Raw genomic sequence first — 10,411 nt, 5'->3', positions numbered from 1 at the left:
AAATTTAGAGGCAGCTCATCAGTAAGGACCCACAACAGTCAATGTGCAGGTCAGTCGGTGCTTGATGGAGCAATGTAGGATCTTCTGATGGATGTGCACATAAGCATAAATAGAAGGGAGAGAGAGCGAGAGAGGGTTGATGAGCCCCCGGACCCCCCTCCTGTAAGGGCAAAAGGCCATGAACATGCTGGGAGGAGCCCTCAGACCCCCCTTCTGTAAGGGTAAAAGCTCTAAATCAGACTCCATAACTCTTCAAGTTGAATGATGCTACCCACACTGGGAGGAGCTCTCAGACCCCCCTTTCTGTAAGGGTAAAAACTCTAAATCAGACTCCACAACTCTTCAAGTTGAATGATGCTACCCACGCTGAGAGGAGCCCCCAGACCCTCCTCCTGTAAGGGTAAAAACTCTGAATCAGGCTCCACAACAGTAAATGTGCAGGTCAGTCGGTGCTTGATGGAGCAATGTATGATCTTCTAATGGATGTGCACAAAAGCAGAAATAGAAGGGAGAGAGAGAGAGAGTGAGAGTTGAATGATGCTACCCACGCTGGGATGAGCCCCCAAACCCTCCTCCTGTAAGGGTAAAAACTTTGAATCAGGCTCCACAACAGTCAATGTGCAGGTCAGTCGGTGCTTGATGGAGCAATGTATGATCTTCTAATGGATGTGCACAGAAGCAGAAATAGAAGGGAGAGAGAGAGAGTGAGAGGGTTGATGGCACTGGTTGGAATGTTTGTGAATCATTGCTTTCTTCCATGATGCCTAACGACAGCAGTAATGAAGAGAAGACACTGGAATGTTTTGTAACACTGGAACGTTGATAATGGGAGCACCGTTACAACAGATGGCGCAGGCGAACGTCTCCACTTTAAATGGTTAACATCGAACTTTCTGGAATTTCTGCTTTTTTGTCCTTTTCCCCACCCGTCGTTTCACAACTTTTGAATGGAGGATATTTTTGTCATTTCCTCGAACCGTCATTTCAGGGCAAGAAAAGCAAGTAAGGGTGATTAAGTCTTTGCAACATCACCAGAGTCCGATGCAAAGTTATGTCAACATACACGGGAATACGAGCCCCATGTGCTTGTATACGTGGTGCTCATTCAAAGCCCCGAACACAGACGTGGGATTCAGTGAATCATCGGGGGGGGGGAACATATAACCTGCTCTCCCTTTTATCTGTTATGGATTATTTTAAAGATCTGTTGATGATTATTAAAGATTTTAATTGTATATTAAATGTCAGAAAACAGGGTTGCCGCTTCCTACTTAGTCAAATTGCCATTTTCAAGACTTCATTTCTACAAAAACCCTTTTTAAGATTCATGATCTTATGCATAAGTTCACTTGGACCAATAATCAGAAAGAAGAGAATAATGTACATAACAAAATTGATAGATGCTTTGTAAATTATCAATAATTAGATGATATAGGTACGGGGAGTTCTCTTAAAATCCTCCGTAGGATTATCACTGATCATAGTATGCTTATATTTAATATGGATGGTATTGTTCAACGGAAGAAGGCTGCCCCGTTCAATTTTTATGCTATGTGGTTACTGAAAGAAGAATGTCACAAGATTGTGGGTAGTTGTTGCAACTCATACCAAGTTGGTTGCCTTAGGATTTGCTTACTTAACAAACTTGATGATGTGCAAAAGAAATTAGTTGATTGCAATAGGTATTTGTTTGGGAAGGTGGGTGACAAAGTAAAGAATATTACAGAGCGGCTGCAATGTTTGCAAGCATCTCTAGATTCTAATCCAGGACCGACTGATTTTGAAGAAGTGATTGGGTTCAAAAGTTAGCTTGAAATAGCGCTTTTGCAGGAAGAGCTCTATTGGAAACAAAAATACAAAGTTCAATGGATCTAGTGATGGTGCTAGGAATACAAAGTTTTTTATTGCCTCAATAAAGGGGAGGCAACAAAGGAACTCCATTCATTCTCTTCTTGTGGATGACAATTGTACAGAAAACCCTGAGCGTATCCAGGATGAGTGCCTCCAGTTTTTTTAGTATTTGCTCTCCGAAGATCAGGTCAGCTAGGATGTGATGCCCATGCAACCTAGTTTATGTGTTTTAAGCAAGGAGAATGATAACTTGCCACGATTTTGGATGATGAAATTAAGATTGTGGTATTCCAAGCTAATGGTAATAAGGCACCCGACCCTGATGGATTTTTAAGTATATTCTTATAGAAATTTTGGCACATTGTGGTACCTAGTCTCTCTTTAGTTGTGAAAGATATTGTCGCTAAAGGGAAGATTGTGAAAATGTTAATGCTACTCATATGGTGCTTATTCTTAAGACTAGTAATGCCCAATCACTCTAAAAAATTTGACCTATTTCACTGTGTAATTTTGCATATAAGATTATTACTAAAATCATGGTGAGTAGGACGAGTGATGTAAACACTCATGGCGACAAGCCGACGATACACTTTGATACCAAAATGATGGCATAAACATAACTGCTCTGATACCAAAATGATATCGGAGTCGGCACAGAGGCCAATCTACGATGCAAGATCCAACTGGATCTAGACATGCACAAAAGCTAACAATATGCAGATGAGTCCGAACAAGACTCTAGAAAATGGAAATTTGGGGCTCAAGCACTCTGTTTTGACAGAGGTGGCCCAAACAAGAAAGTTATGCAATGTATACACCTTTCTAACGGATCTGAGATCACTAGAACCAGATCCAAACTGCTTGATCCACAGGTGAATGGCTGGAGCAGTGAGGCTGGTCTTTGACAGACTGACTAAACACGACAGTTAGTTGGTTCGAGAAGGATTTTGAACCATCTAACAGAAAAGTTTTAGAAAACCCCAAACAGACGATTCGAAGATCAGATCAAGATCTTTCTAGAATATCAAAGAATGAATTTTTTGGATTATCCTACTGGTCTCTACATATTTTTGAAACCTAGATTTTCTCTGTTCTAACTGATGTGAAATGAGGAGCAAAGTTTGGATCATGCAGTAGACCAATAATGAATTTCGAACATTCAAAACACTGAATCATGCAAAACTCAAAACAGGAACAAGATTTATCAGAATAACAGCTAACCGGAACAGGTTTTAGTTTCATGAACAAAGCACAAATTATCAGGATAATTAGCAAAAACTAAAATCTATACAAGAAAAAAATAACAGGATTTGAAATCATGATTTTCTGCAAACCGAGAAAGATAGATATTTTAGGCCAACGTCGGTGTTGATTCAACAAAAATTATGAACATAAAAGTTGCAGAACTATGTCTTAACTTTCCAATAAACCAAACCACATAAATTTTCATGCAATAGTTAGGCAAATATGAAGGAAATATGAAATACTTTTCGGAAGTGTTCTGCACAGGAGAGGACTCAGAGAGTTTTGTCTGTCCAAAACTTAACAACAATTTTTTAGGACAAACGAGGATGATTCATGCAAAACCTTAAACTATAATAAAGTCAGACTGAGTCTTAGATTTTCAACATGGTAAAGAACTCCTGAATCGGACCTGTATCCAGGTTGATATGGTTGAATCACTGGGGTCATGTCAGATAACCCGAGTGCAGAGCAACGTGTTCCTCAACAAAAACAGAGTTTGAACAAACCACAACGTGTACGAAGCTATAACGATATTTGAAAGCTATCACGAACATAAAACTTTAAAAAAAATCATTTAAGATCATAAATAAAGTTTCTATTAGGTCACAAGAATCAAGAACAACAATATAAAGACAATAACAAGAAAGAGTAACGATGTAAATTGAGTTATCTGTTTTGCAAGCCAACGAAGAAGGTGCAGCTGTGAAATAGCAGCAACCACCACACCAGAAGAAGGAAAGCACAAGCTTCCTCAGATATGTCACCAACCACCAGATTGAACACAGCCTTCCAAAGAGAAATCCTCTCTACTAAAAACACGATTTTTCTTCAAACAATAGCAAGCTACCTTGATGCCATCAGTAGGCAACTTGCTAGTGACTTTAGAGGCTTAATCAAACCAAATCAAGAAAAATAGTAAACATAAAACTTGTAGGGTCGGATCTTAGCTTTCTAACAAACTAAAGATCATGCAATTTGAACTGGTATCTAGGGAGATACGGTCAAAATACTAGGACTATTTTCACCCTTCAAACATTTCTTCTCTATCATAAAATTTTTTGAATTTTCTTTTCCAAACAAGCAATGCTCTCTCCCCTTGGTCGACCTCCCCCACTTAAAGAAGCATGAGGAAGAGCCACATTAAAGAGAAAGTGGCCTTCCCAAGCCAAGCTCATTCCATGAGTTTGACTAGTCTAGAAATAGCCCATGGACCTTAAAGAGGGTCCAAGAGTCATTTTGACTTAGGGCAGTCAAACTTGAATTCAAATGAGAAACAAAATGGTCCATACCAAGTGGCGCCAACTAGGGGCCTCTTGGGTATGGATCTTGGTCCAGATCCAAAAACGCTGCAATTGGACCCTACATAAAAACGCATTAGAAGTAATGCAGATTAAAAAAATAAAAATTACCTGAATACCACATACACCCTCTAGTGCCACAAAAGAGATCCTACGAGGCACTAGAACTATCCAGATCCGTAGAATCCGACACCTAAAAAATAAAAAAAAAATAAAACAAATTTAATATGATTTTTTAATATGATAAAATAGAATCGAAAAACAAAATTATAATCTTTGAGAAGATAAATGCAAAATATTTAAAAATTTAAAATGTGATATTCAACATGGATTTTCATTAGCAGAGATCCAATTGGACCCAAATAGTCCTGCACGATTGGATCTACAATGGATCACATCCTAGATCAGATCTTGAGAATTGGATTTGGATCCAATTCATCTTCAAAACTCGGATCTTCAGGATGCTCTGCATCAACGAGGGGTATTTTGTCTAGAATTATTTCTAGCAATCAAGGTATTTTTTAAAAGGTAAAGATATTTGTGGCAACATTTTATTAGCTCATGAATTTGTAGACTCTATTATGAAGTAGTAAGCTTTGAACTTATGTACTAAACTAGATTCCTCTAAGGCTTATGATAGGATTAAATAGAATTTTTTGGAGAGCACTCCTTTGGTTGCATTTCCACTCTTTGTGGGTTGAGAGAATTATAATTTGTGTTTCTACTCCTTTTTGTGTGGTAGTTAATGGGGCTCCTAAAAATAAATTTTAGACTTTGAGAGGTCTCAAGAAAGGGGATTCGATATCCCTATATTTGTTATTTATTGTTATGGAACGATTGTCAAAGATATTGGCTTTGGGTATATCGAAAAATCAAATTAGAGCCTTAAGTTTCTCTTGTTATGATAAATGTATCTCCAATTTATTTTTCATGAATGATATGTTATTGTTTACTCAACTTAATCTCATATACCTTTATTAGTCTCAACTAATTTCCTCTTTTCTTCTCCTAACTTAGCCACTATATAAGCCCCTTAGGGAGTCACACATTGGCTGCAAGGATTTCTACACATAGTTCATATGTTAGGCCACCCACATAAGACCCAAATAAGGTCTCTGGTCAACATATGGAAACATAGCACAATTTATCAAATTTGGTTTGGTAGTTTTTCAATGACATCTTTTATTTGAGTTGCGTTAGGGAAACATGGTAATTCACTAGTATAGTGGGGTCCAAATTACTTCAACAGTGCTTGCAGTCTATTTTTCTACATACTATGCTCAATTTACTCTTTCCATGAGTCTTGAAACTCTTGTAAGTCAACACAATCAACCGGTTCATAATTTTGCATAACCATAAACATTTTTAAATCTTTGCATTTGAGTGTTAGGTGCCATTTTAGCATAGGTCTTCAGACCTTCTCTCAACCAACAGAAAATATATAAGTCTCTAATTTGGGCTTAGACTCTTTCATTTATTCGGATTCCATTGCCGAGTTTGGAAAACTTTAATTCTTTTTTAATTTTGGATGTCTAGTTTGCTTCAAGCAAGCCTCAACGTATTTTTTCTACTCTTCTACAAGCTTGGCCACTTTGTAAACCCCTATGAGAGTTCACATTTGCTGCAAGCACTTCTCTACATAGCTCATCCATTAAGCAACCCACATAAGACCAAAATAATGTTTATTGGTGAACATATGGAATCAAAGCACATAGTTCCTCGTATTTAGTTTGGTAGTCTTCCAATGACATCTTTTGTTTGAGTTATTGTAGGGCAACATGGTAATTCACTAGTATAGTGGGCCCAAACCACTACAATAAAGCTGAAAAAATGTGTGCCCAATTTGGTTTTCAATGTACTAGGCTCAATTTACTCCTCACTTGAGTCTTGGGAGTGGTTCATCATTTTACATAACCATAAACATTTTCAAATCTTTTTATTTGAGTGTCGGGTGCCATTTTTCATTACCTTGATAGCATAGACCTTTGGACCTTCTCTCAACCAACAGAGAATATGTAAGTCTCTAACTTGGGCTTAGACTTTCTAAATTCCCTTGCCGAGTTTGAAAAACTAATACTTTTTGAAATTTGGATGTTTAGTTTGCTTCAAGCTAGTTTCAAGGCTTTTTTTCTTTTTATCTACTAGCTTGACCACTTTATAAGCACTTGCCAGAGTTGACATATTGGCAGCAAGCACTTCCATAAGTAACTCATCTGTTAGGCAACCCACATAAAACCAAAACAAGGTCTAGTGGTCAACATGTAAAATCATATCATATAGTTTCTCATATTCAGTTTGGTAGTCTTCTAGGGACCCTTTTTGTTTGAGTTGCTTTAGGGCAACATATTAATCCACTAGTATAGTAGGTCTAAACCTCTCCAAGTCCAGTGTTTTTTTTTCGTGCACTAGGCTCAATTTACTCATCACTTGAGTCTTAGTACTCTTGTATGCCAACACTATCAACCGGTTCATCATTGTCTATAACCATAGACATTTTTTCAAAGGTTTGGATTTGAGTGTTAGGTGCCATTTTTCATCACCTTAAAAGAATAATCTTTTAGACCTTCTCTCGTCCAACTGAGAATATGTAAGAGTCTCTACTTTAGGGTTAGACTCCTCCACTTTCCCAGTTTGGAAAACTTTTAACTCTCTTTGAAATATAGGAGTATGCTTCAAGTAAGTCTCAACTAATTTATTCATTTGTTCTACTAGCATAACCACTTTGTAAGCCCCTTCGAAAGTTAACATATTGGCTCCAAGCACTTATATATGTAGTTCATCTGCTAGGACACCTACACCTACGTAAGACCCAAACAAGGTCTCTTGGTCGACATGTGGAACCACAACACATAGGTTCCTCATATTCGGTTTGCTAGTCTTCCAAGGACCCCTTTTGTTTGAGTTGCTTTTGGGCAACATGATTATTCACTAGTATAGTGGGTCCAAACCTCAACAAAAGAGCTACATCAAAGTGATACCAGCCTATTTTTCCATGAACTAGGCTCAATTTACTCCTTACTCGAGCCTTAGGGCACTTGGAAGTCAACACTATGAACTAGTTTATTAGTGGCCATAATCATAAACATTTTCAAATCTTTGCATTTGAGTGTCGATCGAGTGCCATTTTTTATCACCTTGACATCATAGGCCTTTGGACCTTCTCTCAACCAATTGATAAAACTTATGAGTCTTTACTTTGGACTTATACTCTTTCGCTAGGTTGATAGTTATGTCGTGATTGAAAAACTTTAATTTTTTTTTGAAATTCAGATGTCTACTTTGCTTCAAGCTAGTCTCAACTAATTTCTTATTTTCTTCTGCTAGCTTAGCAACCTTGTAAGCCCCTTTGGGAGTTGACACATTGGCTATAAGCACTTCTATACGTAGCTCATCCGTTAGGCCACCCACATAAGACCCAAACAACTTCTCTTGAAAAATATGGTGAATCATAGCACATAGTTCCTTATATTTGTTTTGGTAGTCTTCTAATAACCCCTTTTGTTTGAGTTGCTTTTGGGCAATAGAGTAATTCACTAGTATAGTGGGTCCAAACTTTTCTAAAAGAAATGGAAAAAAGTGTGCCCAATATGTTTTCCAATGCATTAACCTCAATTTACTCACTTGAGTCTTGGGACTCTTGTAAGTCAACACTATCAAACGGTTCATCATTGTCCATAACCATAAATCTTTTCAAGTCTTTGCATTTGAGTGCACAATGTAATTTTTAAACAACTAGATAGCATATGCATTTGGACATTCTCTCATCCAATTGAGAATACATAATGGTCTATACTTTGGGCTTAGACTCTTTCACTTGGTCAACTTGCTTTGCCGAATTAAGAAGACTCTAATTCTTTTTAAAATTTGGATGCCTAGCTTGCTTCAAGCTAGTCTTAATTAATTTATTCTTTTCTTCTCCTAGTTTAGCCACTATGTAAGCCCCTTCATGAGTTGATACATTGGATGCAAGCACTTCTATACATAACTCATCGATTATATGACCCAGATAAGATCCAAACAAGAACTCTTGGTTAATATGTGGAAACATAGATCATAGTTCCTCATGTTCGGTTTGGTAGTATTCCAATGACATATTTTGTTTTAGTTGCTTTAGGGAAACATGGTAATTCACAAGTATAGTGGGTCCAAACAACTCCAAGAGTGCTTCAACAAAGTGTGCTTAGTTTGTTTTTCTACGCAATGAGCTCAATTTACTCTTTAATTGGCTCTCAAGTCTCTTGCAAGTCAATACTATCAAATGTTTCGCCATTTGCATAACCATAAACACTTTTAAATCTCTGCATTTGAGTGTCAAGTGTCATTTTTTGTTACCTTGATAGCATAGGCCTTTGGAACTTCTCTCAACCAATGGAGAATGCATCTCTAATTTGGGCTTAGACTCTTTTGCTTTGCTAGATTACCTTGCAGAGTTTTAAAAAATTTAATCTTTTTTGAAATTCGAATGTCTAGTTTGCTTCAAGCTAGTTTGAACACATCTTTTCTATTATTCTGTTAGCTTGGCCACTTTGTAAGCCTCTTTGAGAATTGGCACATTGGCTGCAAGCACTTCTATATATAGTTTATTTGTTAGGCAACCCACATAAGACCCAAACAAGGTCTATTGGTCAACATGTAGAATCATAACATATAGTTTCTCATATTTGGTTTGGTAGTCTTCTAATGACCCCTTTTGTTTGAGTTGCTTTAGGGCAATGGTAATTCACTAGTATAGTGGATTCAATCCTCTCCAAGAAAGTTGAAACAATGTGTGCTCAATCTATTTTACCACACACTAGGCACAATTTACTCCTCACTTGAGTCTTAGGACTCTTGTAAGTCAACTCTATCAATCGGTTCATCATTGTCCATAATCATAAACATGTTCAAATCTTGCATCACCACCAATTTGTAGTCATTAACCTTCATTTCTGCGGATATCTCAAATTCTTTTAAGATCATAAAACCATCTTGAGCCGATTGAATCTGTTTTGGGTTGGCGGTTTGATGAGCTTCCTATAAAGTAATTAGGAGTCCCATTATTTGTTGGTAAGCTAGATGTTGATATATGCACTCTGATTGTCTCAAAAGTGCATAAACGAGTAGAGGCCTAGAATTCCAAGTTGTTGTCTTATGCAGGTAGAGTTCTTATTCACTTGCATATGTTGGCCATCTCTTTTGAAGATCCACTTGAAAAACTAGCCATCTCTTGCATCCAAAAGTAATTACTCTCCCACCATCTCTTTTGAAAAACTTTTTTCTCTTATAGATCCACTTGCATTCTGTAGGCATAATGCTTTCATGTATATTAACTAAGGTCCAATAACTCATTTTCATAGGCTAAATGGTTTTACCTTTTAAACTATTTAAAAGACCATTTTCACTAAGCTCTTGATCTTATCAAGATAAACGTGACTAAAAAGTAAATGCTATCAATAAGTGGGGTTGTATTTCTTTTTTCCTAATGCTTGTGTCATAGATACATTAATCGGTACTTGGTTAACCACTGATACACTTTCGAAATTATTCATTGGAGATATAATATATAAAGTCATTTTCAAGTAAAACATAAACAATAATTATTTTATTCATCAAAACAAATATCCATCAAGGAAAGATTTGAAATATAAAGTAAACTTTTATGAAATTATGAACAATAATTCAAAATCAGAATCTTTTAATTCTCAATGAATTAACCACTCCAATGAATTTAATGGCAACACTTTCACTTAACCAATAAAGAGAGTTTGCTCATTTTTCTCTAGGTTTTTTTATCTCCTTGAGTGTTTGCAACATATTATAAACATGCATTGTGGATCAAGAGTTAACACACTATGAATTTGTTGGACCATCCAATATATTAGATCTTGAAATAATAAAAATTGGTTTATACCTTCTTCTGAATCTTCGTATTTCTTCAAGGTGGCCAAATAAGAAAACAATTTCTTTTCTAATGTCATGGTTTCCACAATGGAAACAATTTTCTTTTTCTTGCTTTTTAACAATTGGACCTTCTTTTA

The sequence above is a fragment of the Nuphar pumila genome, chromosome 9, assembly GCF_984573655.1.
Source record: "Nuphar pumila chromosome 9, dmNupPumi1.hap1.1, whole genome shotgun sequence".
Classification (NCBI taxonomy): Eukaryota; Viridiplantae; Streptophyta; class Magnoliopsida; order Nymphaeales; family Nymphaeaceae; genus Nuphar; species Nuphar pumila.
The sequence above is the reverse complement of the archived record's forward strand: the minus strand, read 5'-3'. Positions refer to the sequence as shown.